Source organism: Cryptomeria japonica, chromosome 11, assembly GCF_030272615.1.
Source record: "Cryptomeria japonica chromosome 11, Sugi_1.0, whole genome shotgun sequence".
In the NCBI taxonomy this organism is placed as follows: Eukaryota; Viridiplantae; Streptophyta; class Pinopsida; order Cupressales; family Cupressaceae; genus Cryptomeria; species Cryptomeria japonica.
In genome coordinates this window covers 298,208,025-298,225,648 of record NC_081415.1, presented here as the reverse complement: position 1 = coordinate 298,225,648, position 17,624 = coordinate 298,208,025, and the positions used below count along the sequence as shown (strand labels likewise).

At 35.6% G+C, this 17,624-nt stretch overlaps 1 protein-coding gene across 6 annotated transcripts in view; it reads right to left on the bottom strand.

Moving 5' to 3' along the window:
• Positions 1 to 607: 607 nt before the first annotated feature.
• The window catches only part of LOC131072199 (probable protein phosphatase 2C 8), a 28,181-nt gene continuing 11,164 nt past the window's right edge, over positions 608 to 17,624 (bottom strand). For all 6 annotated transcript variants that reach the window (XM_058008295.2, XM_058008286.2, XM_058008277.2 and 3 more), the window contains one exon: positions 608 to 1,248. The gene's annotated coding sequence lies outside the window, so the exon portion shown is untranslated. The remainder of the gene's footprint in view (positions 1,249 to 17,624) is intronic.

Here is a 17,624-nt window from a genome sequence, read left to right as displayed (position 1 = left end):
GGTTCTAACTACAATCCTAACTATTATCACAATCCCAAACCTAACCCTAAACCTATCTCCAACCCTCAAACCTAATTCTAATCCTAAATCTAGTAACCCTGATTTAATTTCTAACCATAACCCTAAACTTAATCCTAAGAAAATCGTATCTCTAACCCTAATTGAGCCCTAATACTAACCCTAATCGAACGCTAATATTAACCCTAACCCTAACCAAAGCTTTATCTTTGAATGAAAAGCTTAATTTTAAGCAACCCTTCACTCTAACCTTAACCTAATCTTAACCCTAACCCTAACTAGATTAAAAGATAGTGGATATTTTTTAATTTTGATATATATTATTTAATATTTAAAATAGATTGAGAGTCGTAATTCAATTTATAAAAAATGGTATTCCACATATTAATATTAAAATAGTTTTATAAATTTTCTATCAATTTTTATTACAAAATATTTTTCAATTTTTCATATTTTTTTAATTTTTAATAATTCTTTTTTAAATTTATAATATTATTAAATGTAACATATAAATATAAAAAAATCGTAGACAACAAATAAAATATATATATTATTACTTCAAATATTGTAAATACGAACATTAAATAAATTTACTGAATAAAAAATAGATATTTTATTATTTATTTAAAAAAAACGTTAAGACATATACATATATATGCTTTAATGGGGGTAAAAGCATCCCGCCGTAGGTGCAAAGAATCATAATTATAAGCCTCAGGGTACCCACTCCCCATCCCACAAATCACGACTCTTATAAGTGGAACAATTCAAAAGATCACCAGAGCCATAGCCAATGACCTGGATTTTTGCATATGTTTGCTTGCGCAAGTTCTATATGCATATACAAATATGTATCTCAAAGGGAACTATCTATTTGTTTCTGTTTCTTCTTACTATAGTTACATATGCATATGTAAATATCTATCTCAAAAAGCACTATCATCTGCTTCTGTTCCATCTTAATTTCAAATCAATCAAACTACACTAATGTTATGTCCACTTCCCCATTCTACAGGCAATTTCATAGAACAGGGTATCTTCTATAATACCCTTGAAAGATGAGGTCTACAGCCACTTGGGCATTTTATAGTAACGTCACAAACGGTATCATTTCACAGAAGATCCCATAGGCAATCGCTAGCAAAAATGAGGCACTTATCTTCATGTAGACATGCTCTGTACATGTTGCTTCTGGTTCAGAAATCACATACTGTTCCAAGAATAGGTCTCCTGCAGCCAAAAGACTATCACTTAAAAACTGATCAAATGGAAATTAATCTGTGCTTCACATCTAAACACTAATTTACATCTTCTCCTAAACAATTATCCATAGTTTTACCACAGGCTTTGGTCAAGCTTTCATAAAAGATTTGCTCTTCACATAAAATTGGACCAGAATTCACCACAAAAATTTCCATTAGTCAAGCATTGTACTTTGTAACTTTGTCACACAATGCATTGACCAGCTTCATCAATAACAGAAAAAGAACTTAGAACTAAAGCCTTATTACAAATTGGTAAACTGCTTGAACTACATCTTGCTGACTACTGCAACAAAGCATTATCCTTATATGTAGAATGAAACAAAAAAGCTTGCAATTTTCCCATATCTGATAAAACCTATTAGAGAATCAATGGAAGGGCTACAGCTTAGACTTTTAGGACCATGATGGTTCAATGAACATCTTGTATACATCTAAACAGTAGGAACAGCTACAATTTAGGAAGCAAACTCCCAGCCACGGGAAAAGAGATGGAGCAGAAATTATGCAGCTACTGCATTAAATTTTTGTTGCCAGATGGCTCCAGATCTATCTTCCCTCCCAAAGTTTTTGCCAACTGGATAAAATTCCCATTTTAAAATTTCACCAAAAATTATGTGAGAATTCAAAAAGAGCGAGATATTTAAAACAAGCAACAATTAAAACAGTGTGTGAGGCCCCACTCGCAAAACCTATTAGCTTTCCATGTCTCCTTAGACAATTCATGAAGCGAAAAAAATAGTATACCATGTTTTAAAAAAACTAATTACAACTCTAGGTCAAAATTATTACACTGGTACAAAACTAGGGCCCAAGACATAGCAAGCAAGCCTCCAACGTGATATTAATTCCAAGAAATAACACAGAGCAGCAGCTTCAGTAGGGCCCATTTTATCCTCTCACTCAAACTACGATACAGTAAGCTTGAAAACCCCAATTAATGATACAAACATTTCATAGAACATTCACCTTTTTGAATGGTAAGATTAAAATCCCGATTAATGATACAAACATTTCATAAAACATTCACTTTTTTCAATGTAAGATTGAAATCCCGATTAATGCTACAAACAGTCACCCTTTGAATTAGTGTCTGGACATTGGTGTTACTGGGAAAATTGTGTATATGGGTCTGACATATTTCATATTATTTGGAAACACACAAAAAATTCAGATGCTTTCAAAATATGAACAGTGTGGTCCAGAACAGAGATCTAACCAGCTAAAGATGGGGGCACAAGATTTTGGGTGTATTTTGTGGGGATATTCCAGCCTCGATTAGAATCTGTGAACCCAAGTGGAGGTGCTGATGGTGGTGTGTGTAGAAAAACAAGTGCCCCGAAGGTATTCTATGCAATGGTGGGGAGTAGGTGTGATGGGAGAAAAGAGAGTAATGAAAATTACAGAAATTAGAAATTACTAATTAGAGAGAGGAGTTATAGGGAAAGGATCTGCAACATGAGAGAATGGTGAAGGGCTTCAGTGTGATGCCATAGCCTAAATGTTGCAGTGATGCAGATTCTCATTGGGCATGTGGGCTAGCACCCCTAGCATCCACCCATGATCAGGCAACCATGTATCCACTAGCATCCACCCATGATCAGGCAACCATGTATCCACAAGGGGGTTCGCCTGCAATGGTGTTGGGTGTGTTGGCTAGCACCCACCCATGATCAAGCAACCACACGTCCACAAGGGGGTTCACTGCAATGGTGCTCTCATAGGACAAAAACCTCAAGAAAGGCCATCACAAAAGGAAAAAAAACCTGAACTGTTACTAATGACATTAAAAGTGAAGTTTTTGTCCCACTAGAGCAACATTACAGGCAAATCCCCTCGGAACATGTGGCTGCCCAACTGTGGGTGGGTCCCAGCCTTGGGAACACACATAACAAGAGTCTGTACCACCTCAGCATTTAGGCCGAGGCTTCACAACCCACCATGCTCCACAAAGCTCAACATCTAGAACTCAGGGTTAATACCAAGTGAGGCTATTAATAAATGACACCTATTGACATTAAGGGTGAGGCTATCATCCCACCAGAGTACCACTGCAAGTGAGCCCCCTCATGGACACATGGCTGCCCAATCATAGGTGGGTACACGCCCAACAGGAATCAGCAGCTCTGCAGCCTTTAGGCTGCAACATCACATTTGGCTATGGCATCAAAGGGATAGTGAGAAAATGGGAGAAACTAAGGTTCAAGAGAGGCAATTGGAGGAGCAATGAGGATAAAAATAGAGTGGGAGGGATTCGAGGAGATCTATGGCTTTGTGGCACAATGGAGGCTTTCAATGTTCAATGTTCAGTCTTCTAGCTTGCTTCCTTCAACAAACATGGAGTCTCCTTTGACACGTACCTCCAACTACCATGTCCATCTTCATGAACCAAGTAGACATGAATTCGTTCCAATAACTGAAGTCTCTTGAAAATAAAGATGAGTCCAACTCCTCAGCAAGAGTATTGCAGTCGTCAAGGATGGTGGGGCAATAAAGGGCAGCCTTAACCTTGTAGCAAGACCACACAACAGCACTTCTGTGGACACAAGATGAGGTCTATCACTCATAAACAATCTGATCTTTTTGATGTCCTGGTATGACAACAATGTGGAGGAAAACCCTGCAAGTGTAAGCATACACACTAAAAACCCTGACAAGCTGATTTTTAAGGATGAGCAAAAACTATTATTTACTCACTAATATAAGACACAATACTCATCAAAAGACACAATTTTGTGATCTGGAATCAAAACCTATATGTTTACTCTTGCTGATTTTTAAAACAAAACAGTGACACCAACGCATAAAGGAGATTGCAAATTTTATTGATCTTTGAATAACATACTTAAATCAAGTTTCACATAAATTTTGATGGTCTCCCTTTACAAAACTCATATTCTAGGACTCCAAAACCTGTATAAACACCCAAGTGTTAACATGTTGACTGAATACAAACTAGTGACAGAAGCTCACAATCTACAATTCCATATCAATATCATCTCCACCCTGCAAAACCACAACCCCTCTCAATCTTCACTATACAGCACCAATCTCTGCAAAAACAACTTCACAGGTGATTACTTCCCAGTCTCCTCTCTTCTGGGTATTCCCCAGTTCTCTCATCCAAGCTCCTGAGGACCTGCGAAGATCTCCCCATCTCCTTCCTACACCTTATCACTCTCATGGAAGCTAACATTTTCCAATCTCAACAAAGAGAACTATGCATCTCTTTGAATGAGGAACAAAGAGTGTAAATCCCAAAGATGTAACTACTCCATGAGATGGAAAGATTCTCCAAGGGACGCAAGCAATAATCAAAGGATTCAAAAATGAAATTTAGAAAATAATAAAATATAAAACTCCAAACATAGCATTCATCTCCAAAAGGTATAAGCAATGAACAAGGGAATATTAGATGTAACTCACATAATTGTAACCCTCCCTACATGTGTTATACTTCGTTAAAGTCAACACCTTTAAGTCAGGGCACGCAAGATACTAATCAATTTGCAACTCCTCCACACAAGGGCACTCCATTCAAGGACTTTACAATGCAAATAAACGTCATTAGGTCAAACAAGCAAATTGAATAAGCAACATGCAAGTGCCAACATCTCAAGAACCCTAGAACCTCATTGTATTTGTACTCTTCAACTTCCATGGAATTGTTTTATGGGTTCATGTGTCATTATATTGTTTTTATGAAACAAGACACCATGATCATTTTGGATTTCTGTGCAAAACTCACATAAGGAAATTATGTCAAACATAGTCAAATGGGTGCACAATTCCCTGAGGTGGTAGATGACTTGAACACAGCAAAACACCGATTTTAAGGCAGATAAATTATCTCCAGTAATGGCATAGGTGTAAATATAACCGAAATGGTGGATAGTCAAATTAAGAGTTGCCTGAAATTTAAATCATATCCATGGAGGAAGAAACGTGGACAGAATAAGCTGCAAACAATAAAGACGGAAAAACAAATCAAATCGCATGATGGTCATTGAAAAGATAAGGCCAACATAGAATTTACGAGGAAAGGACTGTGCTGACAACATCTTACCCAAATTTAATACAAAATATATGATTGCTTCGAGATAAAGAAAAAAAAAATTTAAAATAGAATAAAAAGGGAAATCACTGTGCCACAACAACCTGATTTGTAAAGATTACGAAATGTGACAAAACTTATTGGGTTTGGGGTCTGCTGACTGTGCCACCCCAAAAAATTAAATAAAAAGGCATGCAAATGCTGCAATGTAAAGAGAAGGAAGCAGGGATAAAGACAAAAACAGTGCAGATGGAAGGGAGAAGAAATCCACACAGATAGACAGTGAGAAGAATAGACAGATAAAAGAGAGACAAAAGGTGGAAGTTGGGTTGCCACAGTCAGTCTAGAAAGAAATTTGTGATAGCAGCACCTGAGGTAATTTTCCTTGGAAGAAGCACAGTCAATTGTTGATCTGCATGTGAGAAACGGAAATCAAAGAAAAAATCTTCAGAAGCATGTAAGGTTTGTAAACCGTTACACATGTATGTGAATGTTTATGTTTTGTGTAGTTTGTCCTGTTGTTGCACCCATAGTGTGTGCGCATATTTCCTTGAATGAACAGAGACAGAACAAGGAGAAGTATGAAATTGCCTCAGAGTTGGTACTCTTGGAATGTTCTCAGATTTAATTGTTGCCTCAGAGTTAAAGACACTTGGGATGTTCTCCAAATTCAGGATTGCCTCTGCATGATACTTGAGAAGTTCCCAAGAAGAAAGAGACTTTCTCAATGCTTAAGTAGCAAATGAGATATTTGTTGAGACATGGACCAGCTAGGACTCGAACCTAGGACCTTCCATATGCTGCTGGAGTGCTCTACCACTGAGCTACTGGCCCCTCTTGGACCAGTCCATCGTCGGTCCAGGTGTGGCTTATTTCCAACACCAACACCCCCCCTTAAGCCACACCTCTCGTGTGCTTGGGGCTCCTAGCCTGGACTTGGCTCTGATACCATGTTAAAGTTTTGATCAGATTTATGGTATTTTAAATTTTTATTGTCACTTTAGATTTAATCCAATATTATATTTCTATATGTTTCAATTTACAGAATATAATTGTATTACTGATATTTTGATTAATCTCTGATTTTGAATTATTCACAGTAATATCTATACATATATTTCAGCATTTACTTTAATGCTGATCACACTATATATATCTGCAGAATATCGATTGCACTTTTAATAATATCAATCAATGATATTGACAGCACTTATATTGATCTTCACCTTCATATATCGACTGCACCTTATCGTAACAACTGTTGTATCCATGTCCCACCCAATGTGATAGTGTCAATATATCTCTGCTTTTGTGGACCGCATAGAGTCACGGCTCTATGTGGAACCGACATAGTTCCACATAGAGTCGTGACTCCTATGTGGAGCCATGTCAATCAATAGAGATCAATAATAAGTGACATTTAACCACAATTTGCAATCGGTATAATTAGTTAACCGATAACATGTAATGATAACAATATTAATAATAGCACATACGGATTGATATATATAAATGCAATCAGTGCAATGTATAATTAGTAATATGCTATTACTAATTATACATAGGATCGATAGCATGTATGATTCGATAGTTATATAGATGATTAAATCAATCACCATACAGTATATTGATCTATGATCAGAATGCAAGGATAGAAGAGAAAGATTAATCATGCAAATGTCTAAGGCCGTAAGGCCAGTTAGACATTTGAATAGTTAGGGTCATCCGACCGTTGCTACCTAACTTCAACAAACAACCGACCGTAAGGCCAGTTAAACATTTGAATGGTTAGGGTCATTCGCAAGTGACTGCTTAAATGCATCAGATGTATTCAGGTCCCAGGATGTTATCCAGGCGAAGGATGGCTATAATCTGTTCCTTCTTGTATATTCTGTATGAATCTGTTGCAGGTTATGTGGTAACAAAGTAAATTATTAATGTGTAAAAACTAAAAAGCCATGTGTTTGTGTCAGTATGGTTAACCATCATAATGAGAAATGAAAGAAGACAAAGTTGAGTAAGTTTGTTCCTTCTATTTTCTATGTTAATCTATTGTGGATTATGTGGAAACCTATAAAATTATTAATTTGTATAAAAAAGTGTGTTTATGTTTGTATGGTTCATCATATATATGAGAAGCGAAAGAAGACACGGCTGTGTGATAAATGGCATAGGTTAAGTAGAAGCAAATTTGAAATTATGACAAATTCACTAAAATCCACCTTGTTACCTCCCACAGAACTATGTACCCACTGTGAAGATGTCCAGAAGGAAATGCATTTGCATTTGCATTTCCTTTGCTTGGTGTGAGGATAGACCAGTAGACTATCATTTGTCGGAGCTTACAACAGATGCTTTCCTACACCTTGCCTTAAAGAGTTATTATTTTTTAGTAAAAAGGTTCTAGAATACATTGTCTATCAATTAGTATCTTAAGTATGTGATGTTTATTTGACTCAGACAAGCAGAGAAATCGCATTATATCTCTAGCCAAGAAGCTGAAGATATTATTGGAATAGGTTGCTAATGTGGTTAGAGAGATTACTTATGCTCAGATTGCTGATGACACCATCTTGTTGGGGGAAGCTACCAGGCTGAATGTCAGAAAGATAAAGAGCTGTCTTGACAATCTTTTGCTGACTTTAGAAGCTGCCACTAATGCCAACAAATGCAGATTTTACATCATTAAAGTCTCTCCTGCTGAGAGCTTAAGCTTTTCCCAAATTCTTTAATTTGTGCATGATGGCACTGGCCTCTTTTAAGTATTTGGTTGTTTCTATGAGCTTCAAACTAAAAAGTTCTGATTGCTAGCTATAACATTTAGAAAAAACTACAATTACATTCAAAGTTTCAAGAATGGGTAACTAAGTCTCACAGGCCAAATGGTTTTAAGTTCCAGCCTTCCCATCTAACAGATCATAATTTATCATGCCCCCATCTCCATTCAATGACTTCTTATGGCAAGTGATCAGCAAAACCACAAGAAAATATTTCATCTAGTAGGTAAGTATAAAGTCTCTAAAAGAAAAAACAGCAAAGAGGCATGTGAATCACATCTGCACTCATTATGAGCAATGCCCTGGGTGCTAAGCTTGTCTGGACTCAGCTCAATTCTCTTATGCCTCTTTGAAGCAGATCCTTGTTTACCAATACGATGATGGAAAAGATGGCATGTGTTTGCTCAATTTCATCCTTCAAAAGCATAGCACCTCTAAAATCCAGTCCTTAATTGTTAGAGGTGCTGATTTGATTTAAAAATAATACTTTATGGCATTATGCTATTGGGGAACTGGTCATAGCATCAGATGCTGGGAGGATCCAACTCAGAGCCACAAACCTCTATGCTCCCTCATGCCAAGTGGCCTCCTTTTGTCGAGGTTGCCAAGAGACCAGTACCAATAAGTCTATTTTTGAAAAAAAAAAGGAGATAGTGGGTACTTGGAGACACCATTTTTTTATATAACTTAATAATTTATAAATTTGCTACATTAAAACTGAAAATATCATAACACTGAACTTTCAAAACAAGAACACTGATAAAGTTTATTGTTTAACAATAACTTTAAAGTTTAAAGTTTAAACACACAAATATCATTGTGTTAAATAGTCAAAGAGTTCATACTACATATTTAATAGTAATTACTACATATTGAAATTTGAAATGTTGATTGTAGACACCTAAAAATGTCTCATTAATCATGTACTAATTATTCGTCTAAATTAGTTAAATAATTCTTTAATTATTTAATTAAGTTAATTAATCTTATTCTTCTAATTTCATATTTCCTCATCATCTTACTAATTATTCCAATTTCTATTTCTATCATCATTTAATCATTTTTTTCTAATGTTAATTAAATATTTATTTAATCATGATTATTAATGCTTAAATTTAAATAATCTTTATTATTTAAATAAATTCATTTTCAATTACTATCATCATTTAATCATTAACCTTTTTTCTAAATATTAATTAAATATTTATTATTTAATTAATTGTGATTTTCATCATTTAATTTAAATAATCTTTATTGTTTAATTAAAGTCCATTTCAAAATAGTTAAATAGTTTCTTTAAATTATTTAATTAACTAATTAATTCTTCTAATTTTATCTAATTTCATTCAATTTCTAATTCTTCCAATTTCATCTAATTTCAAATACATGTGCATGATTTCAAAAATCAAATTGAAAATCAAAGTCAAGTTCTAAATATATTCAAATTACAAATTGAATTTAAAATAAATTCAATATTTGAAATAAATCTCATGCAAAGGTTAAATTGAAAATCAAAGTCAAAGTGCAAGCACATGCTAAATTAATTAATTAAATTATTATCTTTTCAATCTCTATTTCTATCTTCCACTTTGTTTTTTTTTCCAAAAAGCTTTCAATCACTTAACTATTCCATCTATTTTAATTGGTCTTTTCAATTAATTGATTAATTACATCATTTCTTTAATTCTCTCCAATCATTATTTTTCTATCTTCTAGTTAGCTTTTTCTAAATAAAGCTTTCTTTGTCATTTCTTAATTATCCTCCAATCATTCTTTTTCATCTTTCAATCAGTTTTTTTCTCAATTAGTTAAATCATTTAATCTATTCTATTCCACCTCCAAATCAACAGTTCAACTATCAATCAGCATGTGAGCTCACCTGAGTTCCACCTCTTATTCATGTTGTTCCACCTTTCAATCAATTCTCTCCAATTATCTATAAATTGAGCATTCAATCTCCATTTTCAACAATCACAAACTTTGAATCTTTGTGTCATTTGCAAGTTGTCAACGCGATATCTGAGAGCCACCATACCACAAAGAAGAGAAGAGCAATGGAAGCTATATGCAGTCATGGAATAGGGAGAATTGATTGATAGATTTTACATTCATATTTCTTGTTTTGCATTATTCTATTGAGTTTTGTTTAAATTCTATTAGGGTAGGGATTAGTGATTTCCCTTGATTTCTAGTTGATTACATGATGAATTTTAGCATACGACATTTTTGTGAACCCGACGTGACCTAACAGCAATTTAACCGTCTTTGTTTTCTGTGTGATTTTGCAGATCGTACGGATTTTTTTCATTTTTTGCAGGTTTGTACCGATTGCATAACAGAGTCAAAATCACGCAATCGCATAGACAGGATCATGCAATCGAGCATATAGGGTCACGCATTCGTGCAGAACCCATCACGCAATCGTCTAGATACTATCACGCAATCGATCAGATTCTGTTACGCATTCGTTAGCTAGTTTATGCGTTCTGTTTTTCTGATTTTTCTCATTATCTGCATTTTGTTATGTTTGGATTCTATAATAAATTTGTTAAATCTGAATATGGTTTATATTTATTGCATGCTTTAATAATGACATCTTATGGTACGTAAGGTACAATTCAGAATTTCAGGTGCCAGGAGGACGAAGGAACAAGAAGACAAGCCACACGCTATCAGCAAATCCTAAAGGCAGAAAAGCAGATACGAGATCTAAAGGACCAACCAGCCATTGACAGATACAACAACCTAGTTCTCTAGTATAGAGTAAAATATGATTTTCTTAACATTGAGTGGATGATGAAAGATCTTGCTCGGGCATCACAATCTGTTTTGCAAGTTCCGGATCAGAATTAGCTTTGTTATTTTTATTTTTGTTGGGTATGTTTATGTATCACGCATTCGCCTAGATAGGATCACGCAGTCGCTCTGTCAGAATCACGCAATCGCTCTGTCAGAATCACGCAATCAATCATACAGAGTCACGCAATCGATCATACAGAGTCATGCAATCACTCAGATATCATTACGCATTCGTTTTGTTTTTTTTTATTGTTAATCTTCTGCTTTCTGTGAATTTTCTTGGGTTACTGATTATTTGTTTGCACCAATTTACAGAGAGGACCAGATTATTACTGAATCATAAACACTCATGCTATCACACTTCAGTTTTGGGCTTAAAATAAACCTAGTTAAAATGGACAAGCATATTATCACACTTCAGTTTTGGGCTTAAAATAAACCTGGTTAAAATTGACATGCATGCTTTCACATTTCAGTTTGGTGTTTTAAAATTGACATGAACATGCGTATCTCACACCTAAATTTGGGTTTTAAAATGAAAGTGAATTAGGCTTATCAATAGAATAACTCACATTTCAATTTTTTTGCTTAAGGGAAAGAACTTTTTATCGTGTTTGGGGTGGACAAACTATTGCATCAACTACCTTTCCACCCGCCTTCGGGGTCTTGGGAGAAAGGGAGAAGGTGATAACAACACCCAATCTTTCATTTTAGTACTGAGGGGTATCTTTGACTGGGGATTTCATCACCCCACAAAGGTATTTTGAATTAAGATGCGTTGGGGTTATCATCTCTCCCAACGTACTCTTAAGCGGGTTTTTCGAGCCGCTATATAAATATACTGGTCAAACGGCTAGAGTGTTGAGTGAATTAAATGTATGTGGGGGCCTTCCCTGCACCGATAAGCTTAACTAAAATCTTAAGTGGCTTGCTCTAAGAATCCGTCGTTGGATCGAAATCCAACTTAGTAGCCCAAATCCCACATTCAGTGATTCCGGAAGTGCGGATCGTACCCCATAGATACCCCTCATATACCTTGCATTATGAGACAGAAATCTCTCGATGATAAGATCCTCGGATCTTCGAGGTAAGAGAGATTGGTATGCCCAAGAGGTGTGCCATGGAGTGGAGCCAGTGCTGCCAGACTCTCTATCTGTTTGTTTTGTTTCGATATTTTGCTACGAGGGCCTCATTGAATGGTGTCCACCTTCCAACCTAAGATTGTATTATGTGCTTTTATGTGTATCGTTGTACCGGACCAGTATTGAGTCAGTATTTGGGCTATTTCAGGCCCTATCTTGCGTATCTCTGAATTCTCAAAGTTGGTCAAAACACAATTAAGTCAACTATACCTATCTTCAAACAACTGTTCTCAAATTTGGAAAACAAAAAACTTGTCCTACAAACAAAATTACTGGAAACAAAGTTTACCTTCAAACATCAGACGGGCCTACAAACTCAAAAATTTTACATACTTGTGACCATAGGCAGTCCTTGCATAGTCCTCATTTACGTCCTTATTATCATCCTCATATATGTCAAGTTACATAAGTCCTTGCATAGTCCTCATTTACGTTCTTATTGTCGTCCTCATATATGTCCTTAAAAGTTGCATAAGTCCTTGCATAGTCCTCATTTATATCTTTATTATCATCTTCATATATGTCCTTAAAAGTTGCATAAGTCCTTGCATAGTCCTCATTTAGGTCCTTATTATCGTCCTCATATATGTCCTTAAAAGTTGCATAAGTCCTTGCATAGTCCTCATTTACATCCTTATTATCATCCTAATATATGTCCTTAAAAGTTGCATAAGTCCTTGCATAGTCCTCATTTGCATCCTTATTATCGTCCTCATATACATCCTTAGAAGTTGCATAAGTCCATGCATAGTCCTCATTTGCGTCCTTATTATCATCCTCATTTATAGTCCTTGTCTAGACATCATATATGTATGTCTTAGTCCGTCGTCATTTGCATAATCAACCTAGAAAGTCATACCCCAAACATCCAAATCACAACCAGAGGATCAATCAAACTCAACCTCAACTCAAACAAGTTTGTCAAGTTCAACAAATCAAACATTGTCACATTCAGAGAAATGGAGAAAACATCTTACATGTTGTGATCCTAGGTCCAAACCAGTCAAGAAAACATCATGGATTGGCATTATACATTTTGTAGGGAAGGTGGAGAATTCATCCCTTCCATTCCTATTCCATCGCCATCCATAGAAACCTTAGCTCAATATATCAAGACTTTGCAACAACAAATGATAGACATGACTAGTCCTAACAACCATATGGGCTGGTTAGAAAAAATGATGAGAGAAGTTATGACCATGAGGGAATCAATATCAAGCCAACCTTCTTCTTCTTGTGAGACCATTCAAACATGTCAACCTTCATTCTTCAACAAAATCATTCCTACCTTAGTTCAACCAACATTAGAGTCATGTCAACCTTTTTTTCTTTCAACCCGCTAGATCAATCATACCAATCATATCAACCCAACAATCAAACCCCTTTCAACCAAAATCAAACCCCATTCAACCAAAGTCCAAATCAAAATTCACACCAACCCAACATTCAAACCTCTTTCAACCAAAATCAAACCCCTTTCAACCAAAGTCCAAATCAAAATTCACACCAACCCAACATTCAAACCTCTTTCAACCAAAATCAAACCCCTTTCAACCAAAGTCCAAATCAAAATTCATTCAACCCAAATCAATCTTTCACCCAATATCATACTCCTTTCAACCAAAATCAAATCCCTTTCAACCAAAGCCCAAATCAACCATATCTATCCACCATTTCATCATCCCCTGAAGTCACACAAGACCAATCCATGCCATCTCTATCCAATAACACAACCTCCCAAAGGCTATCCATCGTACAAATCCAATATGATTCAAGTCATGATTCAGAGGATCTCATTCAAAATTCGTCCTCATCAGACCAATGTGTTGAAACATTCCAAGAGTCTCCCATGCATATCCAAACTCCTTCCCCATGTCAAGAGGATGATCCTAAATCAAAAGAAATGAGTCCTGTAACAAATAAAGATCAAGAACAAACCCTTCCATCCTACCCAATTTTTTATCAAGATTGCACCGACCAAGAATCTTATGATGATCCCCTCGCTCTTTTCTATTCCATTCATAATGATACCCTTCCATCTCAAGAGAAAAGTGTCCTTTCAAGTCCCATCCAACATCCACCTCCTGAGCAAGATCAGGACATCCCTTCCATCCTTCTTAATAATCCCTTTCCAATTTAAGATCAAAGTATTCCTTCACCTTCATGTCCTAAGCAAGATCCCATTATTTCTCCAGATCCTGATCAAGATCCCTCCATCCCTTCATTTCCATGTCATAATCCTCCATTTCTCTCACAAGATTCCCTCTCAAATGAATTTACCATTTCTCCTAGTGATCCCAATCCCTCTACACAAGTTGTTCATGAACCCCTTGTCAATGAAATCACTAATCTAGATCATACTACACAGAACAACTTGTCAACAATTGTATGTGAGCCATTATCACATGTCAATGTGGTGACAGAAACAAGCATGACATCCGCTAATGAATTCAACACCCAAATTGTTCCATCATCTTCTTCAAGCACAAAAATAACACCAGCTAATGAGATCAACACCTAGTTGACTTCATCATCCTCTTCAAGTATATCAATAGAAACATGCATAGCACCTGCTCATGTCACAACTTTGAAACCAAAATCAATTTGTCTCATACACCCACACTTGATAGACTGGGCGCAAGAGAATCTACCACAGTTGGATTGCTTTAAAAATGATAAGGCTATAGCTGAATTCATGGGTGCCAGAACCAAATTTCTCTCTAATGATCCACAAAATCTAAAAACTAAGGAAATCAACATTGGAGATATTGAACATGTACACTTAGTTGAGTCCTTATATCCTATTGAAAAAGACATCTTTATCCGACTCTTCAAACAAAGACCAATGAACTACCTACACAAAACTTCCTGATCCTATGAACAACATGCACCTTAAACGATATTATATCTAAGGGCTGGTTTAGTTTAGGTTATACTGTCCGCATTGCATCTCATTTTATTCAAAGCACTGCATCACATATAGTTTCTTTTTCAAATTCATCGCATTCGCAAAAATCCCTGCAGCAGCATATAGCAGCATCAATAAAACAAGGCAACTGTCCAAGTTTATCATTTGTTTGCATTCAAGAGAAACAAGGGTCATCTCCTTTTCTTAGATATTCAAACATGAAGTTTTGAGATCCTAAGGTCATTCATTTTCAACATTACCCTGTGACGACGCTTTACTTATGGTTGGGTAGTGATTTCACTATTTGAGACTTGTTAACCCAAAATATATCAATTGATATATCTCAAACACATTAACAAAATCTCTAATTCATTCTAGACACCTAGTTGATCGTATGACTAGTGAAAAAACTAAAATTCTACTTCAACGCCGCTATAATTGTCACACTAAAGTAGGTTTCATTACTTACAAGTCAAGGCAAGAAAATAAAAAAAGAAAAAGTGTTATGCCAAATATCCACCTCAAGGCAAAAGAGCAATGATATATAACCGAAATATCACGCACACAAAGTGTGACAAAACGCTTGACTATAGGAACATGCGAGTAACTCCGTCAATGCTATGAACGTCTGTTGGCAATGGAACAATATTTGAGAGATTACAGTCTATAACCTCGTCGGAGCTCTAAAAGCTTGTTGGCAGCGAGGCTCTATTCGGGATGCTTTTGAAGTTAGGATAATCCACGTAGCAAAGTCATATAGGATGCTAAGGATCTTTAGTGAACACAAGAGCAGGAATTAACTCATTTACACACACATGGGCAAAAGAAGATCAAAGTTTCAAGAACCAATGGGGAAGTTTTTTGCGTCTCCATTTGTAAATTCTAGTCACTAAGTGTGTTAATTTGGATGTTCCAAGGGACCTGAAGGATCGATTGACCACTTATCTACTAAATGTTTTGTACCTCCAATTCAATTGGTGTATTACGAAATGCTAAACAAACACGGTCATCATTTGTCGAATAGGAAAGGCATCTTTATCATGCATATTGCATTAACATAAGTCATGTCAAAAATTCATTGTCTCCACATGCATTCTGCAGATCATCATGTCATATAGGTGTGCACACTGGGGGCATAGCTGAAAAAATCAAAACAAAATCAAATGTCCAAAAAAAACCCTTAAAAATCGACAAATAAAAAACTGAAAATCAATGCAAGAAAGCATGGACCATCCATCGAATCAAATCAACAACAGAGAATCTCTCAAAGTCTACAATCAAACTGATCACATGTCTTGTTAATCAATTTATCGATCAAACTCTATCAAACATCAACATGTCTTATACAGGGAAGGGTACAATCGAAACCAAATAGATCGAACTTACACAAGGTATTCACTCTCTCACACCAAACATTCCTATCAATCATCAAACAATCGAAACAATGACATAGACCAATATGGCTATAGGATTTTGTCCAAGTTAATCTTATCTTTATCAATTGATGACAGGTCAGGAATCATCAAATCCAAAACATTGAAAAGCAAAAAATACCAAAAATATCCATATAATAACTGAAAAAATCCTAAAAATCGTAAAAAGTCCTCAAAAAATCATAAAAAGTCCTGAAATTCAAATCCAAAAACAGTGAAAAAATATAAAATCCAAAAACATTGAGAAAATATAAAATCCAAAAACATTGAAAAAAAAAAACATTCAAATATCAATCGACAAAAATTCAAAAATCAATCAAAAAACTTGCAATAAAATGTCTCGCAAGAAACAAATACCCTAGCATATATCCAGCATACACTTCGCACGAAGTTAACAAAGGATACGACTATCCAGTCAAACATTTGCAATCAACTGATCAAACTGTCTTATCAATTGTATCATATCCACATCAAGTGATCATTATCTTGTCTTAAATAGAAGAGGGTACACTCGAAATCAAACAGGTCAGTCTAAAATGGGGTCTGCAACTTTCTGAGATCAAACATTATCAACCATCACATCAAGCAACTGAGAACGATGGCACAAGATCGTATAGCTGCTAAATTTTGTCTGGGTCAGTCTTTATCTTTTATCATTTGGCAACTGATCGTGTTCCTATGCTACTCAAGGATGTCCACAAATGACTAGAGGAGCCATGATGGGCATTATCTTTTTCTTTGTTTGTTGTTTGTGGTGTGAACCGATGAAATTCTAGGGAAATTGCTCTAGTGGGTGTCTCTGATAGGAGCATTCAACTTGTGAATGCCACACATACCTCGACCCCTAGTGTATTTCCCAAAATGGAGGGTTTCACTCCTTGTATGCTACATGTTTGTTTCCTCAATGAGATATCTTTACATCTTGGTTCCTTATACCCTGATGTGCTAAGCTCCATTGTTCAATAATAAGGCTCAATGATGAATATATATTGCACAATAAATAATGACACAGGTTCATGAATCAATCATTCTCATTTCATCTCATTTGCTTATTGCTAGTTTGTTGATTATTTTCTCATCATCTCTTTCTAAATCATTTTCTATCATCTAACATTATTCTATTTCATTCTAAGGTTCATTCTCTCATATTCTATCTCAATATCATCTTCACATCACCTATCTCTATCTCTAATCAACTAACTATTCTTCTATCTCACATTCTTCTTTTTTC